At 39.0% G+C, this 20061-nt stretch overlaps 1 protein-coding gene across 3 annotated transcripts in view; it reads right to left on the bottom strand.

The window, feature by feature from the left end:
• EDA (ectodysplasin A) overlaps positions 1 to 20061 on the bottom strand; it is a 423831-nt gene that overhangs the window by 92893 nt on the left and 310877 nt on the right. The gene's annotated exons all lie outside the window — the stretch shown is intronic.

Genomic DNA, 20061 nt, shown 5'->3' with positions numbered 1-20061 from the left:
TGGATAGAAGAATTTTCTTGATAACTTTGAGTGCTGAAACTTACTTCAGCTATGCAGCCATTAGAAAAGAACAAGATCATGTCCTTTGCAGGGACATGGACGGAGCTGGAGGCCATTATCCTTAGCAAACTAATGCAGGAACAGAAAACCAAATATGGCATGTTTTCACTTATAAGTGGGAGCTAAATGATGGGAACACATGGACACATGGTGGGGACAACACGCACTGGAGCCTATTGGAGGGTGGAAAGTGGGAGGATGGAGAGGATCAGGAAAAATAACAAATGGATACTAGGCTTAATACCTGGGTGATGAAATAATTTGTATAATAAACGCCCAGGATACACATTTACCTATGTAACAAACTTGTACATCTTGCACATGTACCCCTGAACTTAAAATAAAAACTAAAAAAAACCCCCAAAACCCCAGTAATAATAATATTTACTTCAGTGTTTGTGAATATTAAAGTATATGATAGGGCCTAGTATAATGCAATAAAAAAGAAATTAGTTTATAATATGTGATTTAATTCAGGGCTTACTGAATATGTGGAGGACTATTTGCCTGTACATTAAATGACCTCAATCCACTATGGTTTTGAGGGTTTTTTAATATTACAATTACATGATAGAGCAATACATGCTTTGATGGAGAGGAGCTTTAACTTCTCTGGGAGCAAGAGGGGAAGTATCTAACACAAACTGAAAGTGAACAAGTCATCTTGGAGGAGGTGTGCTACCTCTGTGAGTCCTAAAGGATGTCAAGGATTTAGTGATAAATGGAAAATGGAAAAGGAATTCCAGGAAAAAGGAGCACTGTGCTTAAAGGTTCAGAGGAAAAAGAAAGAATAACAATTTTTGGAACTATAAGTAGCTTAGAATAAGTGGAATAAGGAGAGGGAATGGTGAGAAATAAGCCAAGGAGTATAAAGTAAGAGCCAGATTATCATGTTGAGGAATTTAGACTTAGATCCTGCAGCAGGGGGATCTTCTGAAGGATTTTTTCCCTTCTGAAATTTTTGTACCTTATAAAAATTTGATATATAATTTACATCCAATAAAATGCACAAGTTTTAAGCATACAGGTTGAAGAGATTTGACAAATGGACACGCTTTTGTAACTACCACCCAAATCAAGATAAATCAAGATTTCCATCAACCCCTAAAATTTTTCCTTGTGCCCTTCGGTCATTCTCCAGTGCCCCCGACCCTGAGACAACTACTGTTCTGATTTCTATCACAATAGCTTAATTTTTCCTGTTCTAGATTAGAATCATCCATTATAACTTTTCATATGTATGAATATGAATTTTCATTCAACATACTGTCAGATTCATTCATGTTGTTGCGTGTATCACTAGTTCATTCCTTTTTAGTAGTGAGTAGCAGTATTCCACTGTATGGCTCTATCACATTTTTTTCTATGAATTCTCCCATTGATAGACATTTGGGTTGTTTCTAGTTTGGGGCTATTATAAATAAAGCTCATATGAACATTGATGTACAAGTCTTTGTGTAGACCTATGTTTTCATGTTTCTTGGGTAAACACCTAGGAGTAGAACCTCTGGGTTACATGGCATTTGTTGTAAGAAACTGCCAAACTATTTTCCAGAGTGACTGTACCATTTTAAATGCTCACCAACAACATATAAGGGTCCCAGTGCTCTGCATCTTCACCAACACTTGGTACTGTCAGTATTTTTAATCAATCCCCCATTCTGGTGGATGTGAAGTACTGTTTCATTGTGCTTGGTTTTTGAGTGCTTAAACTTATTTTTAATGTTATTTTATCCTTTACCTTGCCTTCAACTATCAGATTTCACTTTACCTACCTGTAACATCTTGTCCAGTCCCTTCAGATTTGCTGCTTATAACTTGCTATAGGCTTGACATTTAGTTAAGACTAATTAGACTCATGTACAAACAGAATAAACAGGCAATGAGTGTGGTTTTGAATGGCTTTTCCAATAAGTAAGATGCATATTTTCTAGTGGCTTAGAAGCCATTTGTTTACTACTTGATTTCTGGCTGTGGTCTAGATAGGTGAATCTATCATACACAAGTTCTACAAGAGTAGGTTATTAAGCATAATGCTATTTCTAGGAAAAGAGATTTTTGAAATGCAAATGAAGAACCTCCCCGCCATTACCAACTATAATTCCAGAGATTCCCTCAAACTTGTTGTGCTCCCTCATGGGCTCAGCTCCTATGGGAGTTCTGGCAGGGGCCCTAGCACCTTCCTATGTCCTAGTGGTGGCAGTAGGAAAAGATACTCTTGTATTAACTGTTCTAAGGTTCTAACAGGAGCTTGTGAGAACTCAAGCCCCCAGAAGAGGAGGGCTGAGGGAGAAACAAACTTCTGCAGACAGGAGAAACAACTCCACCTTCCATGAGTAGGAAGAGTAGTTCAAAGTCCCTCAAGAGAGGTTGTTGATGAATATGGGACATTCATAAATCAAGTGTTCATTAGAAGAGAACTGCCTGCCTGTATATGAAAATGCTTTGAACATAGTTACATGGTTTGGCTGTGCCCCCACTCAGATCTCATGATTAATTCCCATGTGTTATGGGAGGGACCTGGTGGGAGGGAACTGAATCATGGTAGCAAGTCTTTCCCTGCCATTCTTGTAATTAGTGAATAAGTTTCATGAGATCTGATGGCTTTAAAAAGAGGACTTCCCCTGCACAAGCTCTCTCTCTTTGCCTGCTGCCATCCATGTAGGACGTGACTTGCTCTTCCTTGCCTTCCCCCATGATTGTGAGGCTTCCCCAGCCATGTGGAACTGTAAGTCCAATTAAACTTCTTTATTTTTTAAATTGCCCAGTCTTAGGTATGTCTTTATCAGCAGAATGAAAATGGACTAATACACATAGTTTCTATTTTTTCAATAAAAACCAGAAGAAAACAACACAAAAACACGGCTTAAAATGAGAGTCCCTATTCGCAGGGCCCTTTTTTGCATCTCAGTTAGAGGTAGAAGGGAAAACTATCCTCTGTATAATGGTAAAGATGAAAATCAGTGGCTGCTCACACAAAATGTCTGAAATTCTAGTTTGAGTTTTGCACTCATCAGTATAGCCTCCAGAGGCAAGTTGCAGGATATGAACAAAACAGTCTTCACTTTTAGAATATTGCTTTCCTATTGCACAAGGGAGGAAGCATCAGGAATGTTGGCCACAGCCAGGCATTTTGCTCAAGGGGAAAAAAAATCTAATTCTTTACACTTTATTAAGTGATTACACCCTTGTTTCCTATGGTAAAATTACATTGTAAACAGCACCTGCAGATTACAGGAATCTCAGCTGGAAACAATTCATTAACAGTGAGACATGAGAGATACATCCATTATTGCTAGTGACTCTCCAGACACTTCCACAAACATATTTTATATATATATATGTAAACCCACAAAATTATGTGGTACTTTTTTGGTACCATGACATAGAATAAATTTAATTCATTTTCTTTTCATGGCTAATGTCCTTGATTTTACTAGATAATTCACAGAAAATTACTCATAAGCCTCTTTAGGGAAGGGATCACACAGACATTTTTGTATAGCTAGTGCCTAGCCCTGGGCCTGGCACATAATAGGGCCTAATAAATCTCACTCTGTTGAAAGAATAATTAGATTGTCTTTGTTCATGTTGTTATAATGAAATACCTGAGATTCGGTATCTTATAAAGAAGAGAAATTTATTTTCTCACAGTTCTGGGAGCTAGGAATTCCAAGATCAAGGTGCCAACAGGTTTGATTATGAAGTGGGGGCTACTCTCTGCTTCCAAGATGGCATCCTGTTGCTGCATCCTCCAGAGGGGAGGAACATGATGGAAGGCAGAAGGGCGAGAGAGCTGAATACTGCATAAAGCCTCTTTTAAAACGACCTTAATCCCATTCACAAGGTAGGAGCCATAATGACCTAATTGGCTCTTAAAGGCCTCACCTCTTAATACCACCACATTGGCAACACCTACATTTTGGAGGGGACATACTTAAACCAGAGAGCAGACTATCACCAATCCATTCCCTAAAGCCAATATATATATATTTTTTACTCTAATTGAGCCTAGTTTTGAGATCCATCATGAAGAGGTACACTAAGGATTCAATACACTACTGGCAGGAATCAAATCAAAGGGATCCTAAGACTGAGAACCCTACAGGTCAGTGGTTCTCAAACTTCAGTGTACATCAGAATCACTAGGCATGAGTGTCAAATGCAGAATCCCAGGCCTTTCCCTTCCCAAATTTAGAGTCAGTCTGAGGTGGAACCCTAGAATCTGACTTTTCAACTTGCTCACTAGGGGATTCTGATGCACCCAGTCTTTGAACTAAACTTGGAGAAACAGCTGTATTGTTCATTTATCAATCAGTTCATTACCTTTAGGCTGAAAAAACAATGTCCTTTGTTTTCTTCTGTGTAAAATAGGGGTATTGCATAGCTAGTGTTTTTCACCTTTTCTTCTATCATTCCCAGAGTTAATGTATTTATGAAATTGGTACTTCATGTGCCTCAAGAGGAGGCAGGTACATACCAGGCTCTGTAAAATCAGCAAATCAGATTTCTCTTTCAATGTTGTTGAATATAAGATCTATGTTTCTTATTGCAAGCACTGCTATCGCTATCATCAGCCATGAGCAATCAGCTGGGACCTTCAAATAAATTAAACCATTTATGCCCTGAAACATTCAACAAAGTCTCTGATTTCACTATAGCAAGATATGAGCATCCTGGCACCAATGAGTGAAATAGGGTTGCCTCATTGGTACATATCCATGATGGATATGTCATAGATATAAAATGATTACAAAAGATGGCATTGAACACACTTTTAATCATAAGAACCCTTAACTCGACATGCTTTGATTATCAACAAAAGGTCTAGAGAAGGTCATTCAGGGTGGTGTTGTCTGAATAAACATTGAGCACTTACCATATGGAAGGCACTGAACTAGAAACTATTTTTAATATATATAGACAAACAACATACAAATAATTTTTTGGTTTTTTGTAGCAGTGATAGCACTATACAATAGGAGGTAGTAAGGTTTCAAAAACAGTGTGACAACAACAGAAGCACAGTATGTGCTAGTTGCTGAACAGAGTGTGCCAACTCCTGGGAGTAAGCAAACAAGGACATTCAACATTGATCACAGCATCCCATGAGAGCTGTCACCAGTGGGGTGGGGGTGGAGGTGGCAGCAATCAGGCCAAATGCCAAATGAAACTGGCATCTTGGACATCTCTGATGTGAGTGCCAGGGATTGGCATGTCTTGTAGATATGTCAGAGGATGACTGAAATTATGGAGTAAGGCTAAATGTGGAATCTAAACACAACCAACATTTTTTCATCACATAGAGCTAAAAGCAGTCACTGAATTTTGCTTCCTAGACAGTTTGACTTAAAAATCACTGCCCAACAATGCAAGTAACTACAAAGTAGAAAGGAAAATAAAAAACTATTTTTACTTGGGAAGATTACCATGGAATGGCACCAGTGTGAAATTGTACCACAGACCAGTTCAATCTCTGGCTTTTTTTTTTTTTTTATTATACTTTAAGTTCTAGGGTACATGTGCATAACATGCAGGTTTGTTACATATGTATACTTGTGCCATGTTGGTGTGCTGCACCCATCAACTCCTCAGCACCCATCAATTTGTCATTTATATCAGGTATAACTCCCAATGCAATCCCTCCCCTCTCCCCCCTCCCCATGATAGGCCCCAATGTGTGATGTTCCCCTTCCCGAGTCCAAGTGATCTCATTGTTCAGTTCCCACCTATGAGTGAGAACATGTGGTGTTTGGTTTTCTGTTCTTGTGATAGTTTGCTAAGAATGATGGTTTCCAGCTGCATCCATGTCCCTACAAAGGATGCAAACTCATCCGTTTTTATGGCTGCATAATATTCCATGGTGTATATGTGCCACATTTTCTTAATCCAGTCTGTCACAGATGGACATTTGGGTTGATTCCAAGTCTTTGCTATTGTGAATAGTGCCACAATAAACATACGTGTGCATGTGTCTTTATAGCAGCATGATTTATAATCCTTTTGGTATATACCCAGTAGTGGGATGGCTGGGTCATATGGTACATCTAGTTCTAGATCATTGAGGAATTGCCATACTGTTTTCCATAATGGTTGAACTAGTTTACAATCCTACCAACAGTGTAAAAGTGTTCCTATTTCTCCACATCCTCTCCAGCACCTGTTGCTGCCTGACTTTTTAATGATTGCCATTCTAACTGGTGTGAGATGGTATCTCATTGTGGTTTTGATTTGCATTTCTCTGATGACGAGTGATGATGAGCATTTTTTCATGTGTCTGTTGGCTGTATGAATGTCTTCTTTTGAGAAATGTCTGTTCATATCCTTTGCCCACCTTTTGATGGGATTGTTTGTTTTTTTCTTGTAAATTTGTTTGAGTTCTTTGTAGGTTCTGGATATTAGCCCTTTGTCAGATGAGTAGATTGCAAAAATTTTCTCCCATTCTGTAGGTTGCCTGTTCACTCTGATGGTAGTTTCTTTTGCTGTGCAGAAGCTCTTTAGTTTAATGAGATCCCATTTGTCAATTTTGGCTTTTGCTGTCATTGCTTTTGGTGTTTTAGACATGAAGTCCTTGCCCATGCCTATGTCCTGAATGTTACTACCTAGGTTTTCTTCTAGGGTTTTTATGGTATTAGGTCTAACATTTAAGTCTCTAATCCATCTTGAATTAATTTTCATATAAGGAGTAAGGAAAGGATCCAGTTTCAGCTTTCTACTTATGGCTAGCCAATTTTCCCAGCACCATTTATTAAATAGGGAATCCTTTCCCCATTTCTTGTTTCTCTCAGGTTTCTCAAAGATCAGATGGCTGTAGATGTGTGGTATTATTTCTGAGGACTCTGTTCTGTTCCATTGGTCTATATCTCTGTTTTGGTACCAGTACCATGCTGTTTTGGTTACTTAGCCTTGTAGTATAGTTTGAAGTCAGGTAGCGTGATGCCTCCAGCTTTGTTCTTTTGACTTAGGATTGTCTTGGCAATGCGGGCTCTTTTTTGGTTCTATATGAACTTTAAAGCAGTTTTTTCCAATGCTGTGAAGAAACTCATTGGTAGCTTGATGGGGATGACATTGAATCTAAAAATAACCTTGGGCTGTATGGCCATTTTCACGATATTGATTCTTCCTATCCATGAGCATGGTATGTTCTTCCATTTGTTTGTGTCCTCTTTGATTTCACTGAGCAGTGGTTTGTAGTTCTCCTTGAAGAGGTCCTTTACATCCCTTGTAAGTTGGATTCCTAGGTATTTTATTCTCTTTGAAGCAATTGTGAATGGAAGTTCATGATTTGGCTCCCTGTTTGTCTGTTACTGGTGTATAAGAATGCTTGTGATTTTTGCACATTAATTTTGTATCCTGAGACTTTGCTGAAGTTGCTTATCAGCTTAAGGAGATTTTGGGCTGAGACGATGGGGTTTTCTAAATATACAATCATGTCATCTTCAAACAGGGACAATTTGACTTCTTCTTTTCCTAACTGGATACCCTTGATTTCTTTCTCTTGCCTGATTGCCCTAGCCAGAACTTCCAACACTATGTTGAACAGGAGTGGTGAGAGAGGGCATCCCTGTCTTGTCCCAGTTTTCAAAGGGAATTTTTCCAGTTTTTGCCCATTCAGTATGATACTGGCTGTGGGTTTGTCATAAATAGCTCTTATTATTTTGAGGTACGTTCCATCAATACCGAATTTATTGAGCGTTTTTAGCATGAAGGGCTGTTGAATTTTGTCAAAAGCCTTTTCCGCATCTATTGAGATAATCATGTGGTTCTTGTCTTTGGTTCTGTTTATATGCTGGATTACATTTATTGATTTGCGTATGTTGAACCAGTGTTGCATCCCTAACTATTTAGGATAGTTAGCTCTTCCTGTTGAATTGATCCCTTTACCATTATGTAATGGCCTTCTTTGTCTCTTTTGATCTTTGATGGTTTAAAGTCTATTTTATCAGAGACTAGGATTGCAACCCCTGCTTTTTTTTGTTCTCCATTTGCTTGGTAGATCTTCCTCCATCCCTTTATTTTGAGCCTATGTATGTCTCTGCATGTGAGATGGGTCTCCTGAATACAGCAGACTGATGGGTCTTGACTCTTTATCCAGTTTGCCAGTCTCTGTCTTTTAATTGGAGCATTTAGTCCATTTACATTTAAGGTTAATATTGTTATGTGTGAACTTGATCCTGCCATTATGATATTAACTGGTTATTTTGCTCGTTAGTTGATGCAGTTTCTTCCTAGCCTCGATGGTCTTTACATTTTGGCATGTTTTTGCAATGGCTGGTACTGGTTGTTCCTTTCCATGTTTAGGGCTTCCTTCAGGGTCTCTTGTAAGGCAGGCCTGGTGGTGACAAAATCTCTAAGAATTTGCTTGTCTGTAAAGGATTTTATTTCTCCTTCACTTATGAAAATTAGTTTGGCTGGATATGAAATTCTGGAATGAAATTTCTTTTCTTTAAGAATATTGAATATTGGCTCCCACTCTCTTCTGGCTTGGAGAGTTTCTGCCGAGAGGTCTGCTGTTAGTCTGATGGGCTTCCCTTTGTGGGTAACCCGACCTTTCTCTCTGGCTGCCCTTAAGATTTTTTCCTTCATTTCAACTTTGGTGAATCTGGCAATTATGTGTCTTGGAGTTGCTCTTCTCGAGCAGTATCTTTGTGGCGTTCTCTGTATTTCCTGAATTTGAATGTTGGCCTGCCCTACTAGGTTGGGGAGGTTCTCCTGGATGATATCCTGAAGAGTGTTTTCCAACTTGGTTCCATTTTCCCCCTCACTTTCAGGCACCCCAATCAGACGTAGATTTGGTCTTTTTACATCATCCCATACTTCTTGGAGGCTTTGTTCATTTCTTTTTCTTCTTTTTTTCTTTTGGTTTCTCTTCTCACTTCATTTCATTCATTGGATCCTCAATCGCTGATACTCTTTCTTCCAGTTGATCGAGTCGGTTACTGAAGCTTGTGGATTTGTCACGTATTTCTCGTGTCATGGTTTTCATCTCTGTCATTTCATTTATGACCTTCTCTGCATTAATTATTCTAGCTATCAATTCTTCCACTCTTTTTTCAAGATTTTTAGTTTCTTTGCTCTGGGTACGTAATTCTTCCTTTAGCTCTGAGAAGCCTGATGGACTGAAGCCTTCTTCTCTCATCTCGTCAAAGTCATTCTCTGACCAGCTTTGATCCGTTGCTGGCGATGAGCTGTGCTCCTTTGCAGGGGGAGATGCGCTCTTATTTTTTGAATTTCCAGCTTTTCTGCCCTGCTTTTTCCCCATCTTTGTGGTTTTATCTGCCTCTGGTCTTTGATGATGGTGACGTACTGATGGGGTTTTGGTATAGGTGTTCTTCCTGTTTGATAGTTCTCCTTCTAATAGTCAGGACCCTCAGCTGTAGGTCTGTTGGAGATTGCTTGAGGTCCACTCCAGATCCTGTTTGCCTGGGTATCAGCAGCAGAGGTTGCAGAAGATAGAATATTGCTGAACAGCGAGTGTACCTGTCTGATTCTTACTTTGGAAGCTTCCTCTCAGGGGTATACTCCACCCTGTGAGGTGTGGGGTGTCAGACTGCCCCTAGTGGGGGATGTCTCCCAGTTAGGCTACTCAGGGGTCAGGGACCCACTTGAGCAGGCAGTCTGTCTGTTCTCAGATCTCAACCTCCGTGTTGGGAGATCCACTGCTCTCTTCAAAGCTGTCAGACAGAGTCATTTGCATCTGCACAGGTTTCTGCTGCTTTTTTTGTTGTTGTTGTTTAGCTGTGCCCTGTCCCCAGAGGTGGATTCTATAGAGACAGGCAGGTTTCCTTGAGCTGCTGTGAGCTCCACCCAGTTCGAGCTTCCCAGCGGCTTTGTTTACCTACTTAAGCCTCCGCAATGGCAGGCGCCCCTCCCCCAGCCTCGCTGCTGCCTTGCGGTTAGATCGCAGACTGCTGTGCTACCAATGAGGGAGGCTCCGTGGCCGTGGGACCCTCCTGGCCAGGTGTGGGTGTAATCTCCTGGTGTGCCCGTTTGCTTAAAGTGCAGTATTGGGGTGGGAGTTACCCGATTTTCCAGGTGTTGTGTGTCTCAGTTCCCCTGGCTAGGAAAAGGGATTCCCTTCCCCTTGCGCTTCCCAGGTGAGGCGATGCCTCACCCTGCTTCAGCTCTCGCTGGTCGGGCTTCAGCAGCTGACCAGCACCGATTGTCTGGCACTCCCTAGTGAGATGACCCCAGTACCTCAGTTGAAAATGCAGAAATCACCGGTCTTCTGTGTCACTCGCGCTGGGAGTTGGAGACTGGAGCTGTTCCTATTCGGCCATCTTGCTCCACCCCCCTCTGGCTTCTCTTAGATCCCATTTTGGGGCAGAACAGATTGCCTCACATTTATCAAATAATGCCTATATACCTTAATTGTAATTTTTCTTCCCCCATAGGTAGTAAGCTCCTCAATGGCAGGTATATTTGTGGGTCCAGAACCAGTATGCACTTGTCCTCTGGACAGGGTGAAATCTATTTAAGATGTACATCAAGGAGAAAGATGAGTTATTAGAAACATATAACTATTAATGCAAAGGGAGAAAATGTACTCCTGCCCTGACTTTTTGTTTCCTAGGTTTAGCTTGATTTCTAACATCCAAAACAGAGCTGAATAACTAAAAGCTTACTGAATTGATCCTCATCAATGGAAAATATAAGTTGGGTCCAGCTTTTGTATGACTTTGAAATTTACACCCACCACAGATATCACATCTACTTGGTGAACTGTTTTATTGTCAGAGTCAGAGTCATGCTTAATGTAAAATGGTAAGAGGGGATGACTACTACTGAGATTCTGGAAGTCAGCTGGTCTATCAGCATTAAATCACTGTTCCTTGCTGACATGTGTAGAGATACAATGGCAGAAGGAAACCCAAGCATCTTTGGTATGGTGAGCTTTATGGCATAACCACAAGCAGGTGTGGCATAAGAAATACTCTAAAGGATGAATTCAAGAATAGCTCCAAATAACATTAACATAGCTGTGGGCTGCTGGGGAAAACAGCAGCAGAGACCAGCTTAGAATGCAACAATATGGATTCTTTGAACTTTTTGAGCAAAGGCTTTCAGCTGACCACAAGTCAAACACAGAAATACATATAGTGACAGGCTCTACAAGTAGCAGCTGCAGACACAAATTAAAAAATGGTTTGTATGTATGTCATATAGAAAGGACTTTTGGTTGAAGATTTAATCTTTGCTCCACATGAGAGTGGATGAGATCAGTAGTGACATCTTTGAATAAAAGGAAGGGCAACTATATATGCTGGATGACACTGCCTTCCCTTGGAAGTGTGTGCTTATTTATTTTGTAATTCCTCATACTTCTAAAGTGAAAGGTGCTTTGGCACATAAAGAGAAAAACATACTCTTCAGTACCTGGAAATTGCAGTACCTGGAAATCACTAAACGCAATCAGTTGTGAGTTTATAAATTAAATGAGCTCCGGATTCAGAAAACATTAGCTCAAACACAACCTCTTAATTGTGAATTGTTAAATGGCTCTTAAACATTTGATAATGATGTTGCAGTTTACCTTTATGAAGTTGGATCAGCACAAGTTAGAGTAGCGTTATGACTAAAATGACATTGCCTGAGAAATACATTTAAACTAGGATTTTTTTTCTCCTTGTCCAAAATTTCACTATTAATAGCATTCTATGAAATCCATTCTGCTGCCAATGGAGACTTAAACCACATAAACTACCCCTAAGCCACATCTGACTACAACATTCAAGATAAATATGAAGGAAGGATAAAAGTGAGGTAGTTATGAAAAGAGAGTTGCAACAGTCAGAACTTGGGGGAGGGGAATAGGATACAAGTAAGAAGCAAATTAAGAAACAGATGACTATTGATTCTGAGAAGGCAAAAATGTTCCAAATATTATTAAAAAATTAAGTAGTGGGAAAAATTTTAAGGAAAGATGAGTGATATTCAGTTTACATTGATATTGAAATACATTGTAGACTAGAGTTCAACTGTTATAACTAGGGCTCAGATAATGAAAGAAAGACTAGAAACAATGGTCCAAATAGACTCATGGGCTTGGGTAGATAACAAGGATATGAACGCAGATATGTGGCCAGTGGATCATTAATCCAGGACTGGCTCACAGGAATGTGAGTATAGAAAGTGAATCTCAGAGATCAGTAAGTAACTTCAGAGGAAAAGGTCAAGCAGGATAGGCTATAAGCACAGCAGATTGAATTCAAAGAACAGTTTAAGATACAGGTATCTTAGGGGCAGGCAGGTTAATCAGCAAGGATTTAGTCCATAATAAATGCCTGAAACAAACCTGAGAATTGGGAAAAACAGTAAAGGGCCTGGGACACAAATTCAGGATTTTAAAGACTATAACACTAGAATCACCAAGGGCATAAAAGGACTGGTAAGAAAACTACAAGACCAGCAAGACCACTGTGAGATTAGACAAATCCAAAGCTGCGATGCTGTTCTCTGTTAGCTTGGCATTTTAGTGCCTCATGTGTCCAAGTGTGTTCCAGTGCCTCCCTTCGGATAAATACAAAATAATTCATTATGTGACATAATGGCAGGCCAATAGTATTTCAGTGGCTGTAAAACTGAGAGACAAATGTCTTGAGAGACAATTTTTTTCAATATGGCTACTGACTGGAATCCAGCATTAGGGTGTCTATGGAAATGTCATTTTCTTAGAGGAAAACTCCTAACTCTTGCTTGTGACCATGAAAGTGAGTGAAGAAAGTATGTTAAGTGTTGTCTCATGAATATTTTTTATAGTATCTCAATGGAGCAACCCACTCAAAAAGAAATTAGGATAAAATATAAACAAATGAAATGAAGTATAGCAAAATACCCTATTCATTAGAGTCAATTTATGCATATTCATTGTTTGATTGTTAGTATTAGGGACTAAAGATATCTTTCCATGGAGCAATGGAGAATTAGATTTCAATGCTTTGTACTAATCTCTTTCACAGAGCTTTAACTCTAATGAATCCTCTGATTTCTATAAATGGATAAACAATGTAGGTTTGTCCAGTTCATACCTGATTGCTCCTAATTACAAATATTTTCCAAAAAATCCACAGAAACTCCATAAACTTTAAAATTTAACAAGTATATAGTCATCTGCATCAAGGTAACTGACTAACCAAACAGTTTTAGCCCCTCTCTCTCCCAAGGTCCCATTAAAATGACATTAAACAAACAGAGGTGGAGGAGGTGGAGCAAGATGGCCAAATGAAAGCCTTCAGTGATCATCCCCCTTTGCAGAAACACCAAACTGAACAAATATCCATCCAAAAAGCATCTAAATAAGAACCAAAAATCAGATGAGTGATCATGGTACCTAGTTTTAACATCATATTAAGGAAAGAGGCACTGAAAAGGGTAGGAAAGACAGTCTTAAGTCACCTATGCTACCTCTCACCCATCCCCCGACAGTGGCCATGAAGCACAGAGAGAATCTGCACTTTGGGGAGGGAGAGCACAGTGACTGTGACTTTGCATTGAAACTCAGTGCTGCCCTGTAACAGTGGAAAGCAACCTGGGGCAGAACTCAGCTGGCAACCACCGAAGGAACATTAGACCAGTGCTAGCCAGAGGAGAACTGTCCATTCCAGTGGTTGGAACCCAAGTTCTGGCAAGCCCTAACACTGCAGGCTAAAGTGCTTTGGGGTTCTAAATAAACTTGAAAGGCAGTCTAGGCCGCAAGGACAATTCCTTGGCAAGTCCTAGTGCTGTGCTGGGTTTGGAGACAGTGGCTTGGAACGCATGCAATCTAGTGATATATCAGCTGGGGTGGCCAACGGAGTGCTTGCATCACCCCTCCCTCAACCAAAAGCAGTGCAGCTCAGAACTCCAGGAGAGATTCCTTTCCTCTTCTTGAGGAGAGGCGAGGGGAGAATAAAGAGGACTTTGTCTTGAAAGTTGGATGCCAGCTCAGACACAGTAGAATAGGGTACCAGGCAGAGTCCTAAGGCTCCCGTTCCAGGCCCTGGCTCCTGGATGACATTTCTAAACACACCCTGGGTCAGAAGGGAACCTGCTGCAATGAGGGGAAGGATCCAGTCCTGACAGAATCCATCACCTGCTGACTGAAGAGCCTTTGGTCCCTGAAAAACCAGCAGTGGTAGCTAGGCAGTACTCACCACAGGCCTTGTGTGAGATTCAGCTGTGCTGGCTTCAGGTGTGGCCCAGTACATTCCCAACTGTGGTGGCTATGAGAAAATACTTTTGCTTGACAAAAGGAGAGGGAAGAGTAAAAGGGACTTTGTTTTACAGCTTAGGTCCTAGCTCAGCCACAGTGGGGTAGAGCACCAAGTGGGCTCTTGGGGTGCCAAATTCTAGGCCTTGGCTCTTGGATGGCATTTCTGGACCTGTCCTGGGCCAGAGGGGAGCCCACTGCCCTGAAGGAAGAGTCCCAGGCCTGGCAGCATTCACCACAAGCTGACTAAAGACTCTTGGGCCTTGAGTGAACACTCGCAATAGCCAGGCAGTACTCGCAACGGGCCTGAGGCAGTGGTAGCCACAGGGAGAGACTCTTCTGCTCGAGGAAAGGGGAAGAAAGAGTGTGAAGGACTTTGTCTTGCACTTTGGGTGTCAGCTCAGCCACAGTAGAGTAGAGTACCAAGTAGGTTCCTATGCTTCCTGAGTCCATGTCCTGGCTCCTGGATGGCATCGTTGGACCTGTATGGGGCCAGGGAGACTTGCCACCCTGAAGGGAATATCATAAGCTTGGCTAGATTTGCCACCTGCTGATTGTAGAGCCCTTGGGTCTTGAGTGAACACAGGCAGTAGCCAGGCAGTGGTCACCACAGCCTGGGGTGAGACTCAGTGCTATCCTGGCTTTGGGTCTGACCCAGCACAGTCCAGGTGGTGGCCACAGTGGTGCTTGTGTCACCCCTCTCCTAGCCTCAGACAGCTCAGCATAGAGACAGAGACTCTGTTTGGGGGAAAGTAAGGGAAGAGAGCAAGAGTCTCTGTATGGTGATTTAGGGAATTCTCCCAGATCTTACCCATGACCATCTAGGTGGTACCTCTATGAGTCTGCAAGAGCCACAGCATTATTGGGCTTGGGGTGGCCCTAAAGCTGCAGCGACCAAAGACTTAGATCACAACACTCAAGTCCCTTCAAATACCTGGAAAACTCTCCCAAGAAGGATGGGTACAAATAAACCTAGACTGCGGAGACTAGTCAATACCTAACTGTTCAATGCCCAGACATTGATGAATATCCACAAGCATCAAGACCTTACCAAATGAACTAAATAAGGCATTGGTGACCAGTCCTGGAGAAAAAGAGATATGTGACTTCTTAGAGAATTCAACATAGCTGTTTTGAGGAAGCTCAATGAAATCCAAGCTAACACAGAGAAGAAATTCAGAATCCTGTCAGATAAATTTAACAAGAGATTGAAACAAAAACAATAAAGAAGAAATTCTGGAGCTGAAAAATGCAATTGGCATACTGAAGAATGCATCAGAGTCTCTTACTAGCAGAATTGATCAAGCAGAAGCAAAAATTAGTAAGCCTGAAGACAGGCTATTTGAAAATACACAGTCAGAGGAGACAAAAGAAAAAAGAATACAAAAAAATGAAGCATGCCTACTGGATCTAGAAAATAGCCCCAAAAGGGCAAATACAAGAGTTATTTGCCTTAAAGAAGAGATAGAGAGAGATCAGGGTAGAAACTTTCTTCAAAGGGATAACAGAGAATGTCCCAAACCTGGAGAAAGATATCCATATTCAAATATAAGAAGGCTATAGAATACCAAGCATATTTAACCCAAAAAAAGACTACCTCATAGCATTTAATTATCAAACTCCCAAAGGTGAAGGATAAAGAAAGGATCCTGAAAGCAGCAAGAGAAAAAAACCGAATAACATAACAATGGAGCTCTATACATCTGGCAACAGACTTCTCAGTGGAAACCCTACAGGCTAGAAGAGAGTGGCATGACATATTTAAAGTGCTGAAGGGAAAAAAAAAAACACCTTTTACCCTAGAATACTATATTCAGTGAAGATCTCCTTCAAACGTGAAGGAGAAATAAAGACTTTCCCAGACAAACAAAAGTGAGGGATTTCAACACCAGGCCTGTCCTACAAAAAATGCTAAAGGGAGTACTTTGATCAGAAAGAAAAGAACATTAATAAGTAATAAATAACCACCTGCACATACGAAACTCACTGGTAATAGTAAGTACACAGGAAAACACAGAATATTATAACATTGTAACTCTGGTGTGCGAATGACTCTTATCCTAAGTATAAAGACTAAATGAAGAACCAATAAAAAATAATAACTACAACAACTTTTCAAGACATAGACAATAAAATAAGATATAAATAGAAAAGAAGGTTTTAAAGTGGGGGGATGAAGTTAAAGTGTAGAGTTTCTATTAGTTTTCTCTTTGCTTGTTTGTTTGTATATGTAATCATTGTTGTAATCAGTTTAAAATAAACGGTTATAAGATATTATTTGCAAGCATAATGGTAATCTTAAGTAAAAAAATACAACAGATACACAAAAAATCAAAATCAGGAAATTAAATCATACCATCAGAGAAAATCACCTTCACTAGAAGGACAACAGGAAGAAAGGAAAGAAGGAAGAGAAGACCACAAAAATATAAAACAAGTAATAAAATGGCAGGAGTAAGTCTTTATTTATCAATAATAACATAAAAAAACATAGAGTGGCTGAGTAGATAAAAAAATCAAGACCCAATAATTTGTTGCCTACAAGAAACACACTTCATGTATAAAGACACACATAGACTGAAAATAAAGGGATGGAAAAAGATATTCCATGCCAATGGAAACAAAAAAATTAGCAGGAATAGCTATACTTATAGCAGACAAAATATATTTCAAGACAAAAGCTATAAGAAGTGACAAAGAAGGTCATTATATAATGATAAAGGGGTCAATTCAACAAGAGGATATAACAATTTTAAATATATATATGCACCCAACTCTGGAGGACCCAGATATATAAAACAAATATTATTAGAGCTAAAGAGAGAGATGGACCCCAAGACAGTAATAGCTGGAGACTTCAACACTTCTCTTTCAGCATTGGATAGATCATCCAGACAGAAAATCAACAAAGAAACATCAGACTTAATCTGCACTATAGATCAAATGGACCTAATAGATATTCACAGAACATTTCATCCAATGGTTGCAAAGTACATACTCTTCTTCTCAGCACATGGATCATTCTCAAGGACAGACCATATGTTAGGCCACAAGAGAAGTCTTAAAATTTTCAAAAACTTGAAATAATATCAAGTATCTTCCCTGACCACAATGGAATAAAACTAGAAACCAATAACGAGGAATTTTGGAAACTATACAAACATATGGAAATTAAACAATATACTCCTGAATGACCAGTGGGCCAATGAAGAAATTAAGAAGGAAATTAAAAAATTTATTGAAGCAAATGAAAATGGAAATACAACATACAAAAACCTATGGAATACAGTGAAAGCAGTACTAAGAGGAAAGTTTATAGCAATAAGCACCTACAATAAAAAACTAGAAAAATTTCAAATTAACAACCTAATGGTGTATCTTAAAGAACTAGAATTGCATTTAATTGTACATTGAAAACTAACTAAAATAGCATAATGGTATTGTTTGTAACATAAAGGATAAATGTTTGAGGAAATGGATACCCCATTTACCATGATGTGATTATTATGTACTGCATGCCTGTATCAAAAAACCTCATGTAACCCACAAATATATACACCTACTATGTACTCACAAAAGTTAAAAAAGAACCAGAAATGCAAGAGCAAAGCAAACTCAAAATTAGTAGAAGAAAAGAAATAATAATGGCCAGAGTAGAAATTTGAAATAAAAACACAAAAGATCAATAAAATGAAAAGTTTTTTATCAAAAGATAAACAAAACAAAATCAACAAACCTTTAGCCCAACTAACTACAAAAAGAGAGAAAACCTAAAGTAATAAAATTAGAGATGAAAAAGGAGACATTATAACTGACACTGAAGAAATACAAAAGATCATTATAGGCTATTATGAACAACTGTATGCCAATATATTGAAAAATCTAGAAGAAATGGGTAAATTCCTAGACGCATACAACTTACCAAGATTGAACCATGATGAAATCCATCACCTGAACAGACTAATAGCAAATAATGAGATTTAAGTTGTAATAAAACATCTCCCAGCAAAGAAAAGCCTGGGACCCAATTGCTTCACTGCTGAATTTTATCAAACATTTAAAAAAGAACTAATATCAATCCTACTCAAACTATTCCAAAAAACAGAGAATAAGGGGGTACTTCCAAACTCATTCTATAAGGTCAGTATTACCCTGATACCAAAACCAGGCAAAAACATAAAAAAAAAAAGAAAACTACAAGCCAATATCCCTGATAAAACATTGATACAAAAACCCTCAACAAAATACTAGCAAACTGAATTCAACAACACATTGAAAAGATCACTTACTGTGACCAGGTGGCATTTATCCCAGGAATGCAAGGATGGTTCAATATATGCAAGTCAATCAATGTGATACATCATATCAACAGAATGAAGAACAAAAATGATATGATCATTTCAACTGATGCTGAAAAAAGAGTTTGATAAAATTCAACATCTGTTCATCATAAAAACCCTCAACAAACTGGGTTTAGAAGGAACATACCTCAATACAATAAAAGTCACATATAACAGACCCACAGTTAGTATCATACTCAATAGGGAAAAACTGAAAGCCTTTCCTCCAAGATCTGGAACAAGACAAAGATGCCCACTTTCACCACTGTTATTCAAGACAGTACTGGAAGTCCTGGCTAGAGCAATTGGATGAGAGAAAGATATAAAGGGCATCCAAATTGGAAAGGATAAAGTTGAATTATCTTTATTTGCAGATGAAATGATCTTATATATGGAAAAAACTAAAGACTCCACCAAAAAAATGATTAGAACTGATAAACAAGCTCAGTAACGTTGCAGGATAAAAAAAATCAACATAGCATTTCTATATTTCAACAGCAAACAATCTGAAAAAGAAATTAAGAAAGTAATCCCATTTACAATAGCCACAAATAAAATAAAATACCTAGGAATAAACTTAACTAAAGAAGTGAAAGATCTCTGCAATGAAAACTATAAAATAGTTGATGTAAGAAATTGAAGAGGACACACAAAAAGTGGAAAAGATATTCCATGTTCATGGATTAGAAAAATCAATATTGTTAAATATTCATAGTACCTCAAGCTATCTACTGATTCAATGCAATCCCTATCAAAATATCAATGACATTCTTCATGGAAATAAAAAAAATTCTAAAATGTATATGGAACCACAGAAGACCCAGAATAGCCAAAGCTATCCTGAGCAAAAAGAACAAAACTGGAGGAATTACATTACCTGATTTCAAATTGTAATACAGAGCTATAGCAACCCAAACAGCATGGTACTGGCATTAAAAGAGACACATAGACTAATGGAACAGAATACAGAACCCTGGAATAAATCCATACATCTACAGTGAACTCATGTTTGACAAAGGTTCCAGGAACATACATTTGGAAAACACAATCTCTTCAGTAAATGGTGCTGGGAAAACTGGATATCCATTTGCAAAAGAATGAAACTAGACCCCCATCTCTCACTGTACACAAAGATAAAATTAAAATGGATTAAAGACTTAAATCTAGGACCTCAAACTATGACACTAATAGAAAAAATTTGAGGGAACTCCAGGAAATTGGACTGGGCAAAAATTTCATATCCCACAAGCACAGGCAACCAAAGCAAAAATGGACAAATGGGAGCATATCAAATTAAAAAGTTTCTACATAGCAAAGGAAACAATCCACAAAATTAAGAGATAACCCACAGAATGGGAGAAAATATTTGCAAAGTTCTCATCTGACAGAGATTAATAACCAGAATATATAAGGAGCTCAAACCACTCTATAGGAAAAAAAATCTAATAATTTGATTTTAAAATGAGCAAAAGA

The sequence above is a fragment of the Rhinopithecus roxellana genome, chromosome 7 (genome assembly GCF_007565055.1).
Source record: "Rhinopithecus roxellana isolate Shanxi Qingling chromosome 7, ASM756505v1, whole genome shotgun sequence".
In the NCBI taxonomy this organism is placed as follows: Eukaryota; Metazoa; Chordata; class Mammalia; order Primates; family Cercopithecidae; genus Rhinopithecus; species Rhinopithecus roxellana.
Note: the sequence above shows the minus strand (reverse complement) of the source record. Positions and strands in the feature narration are given on the sequence as shown.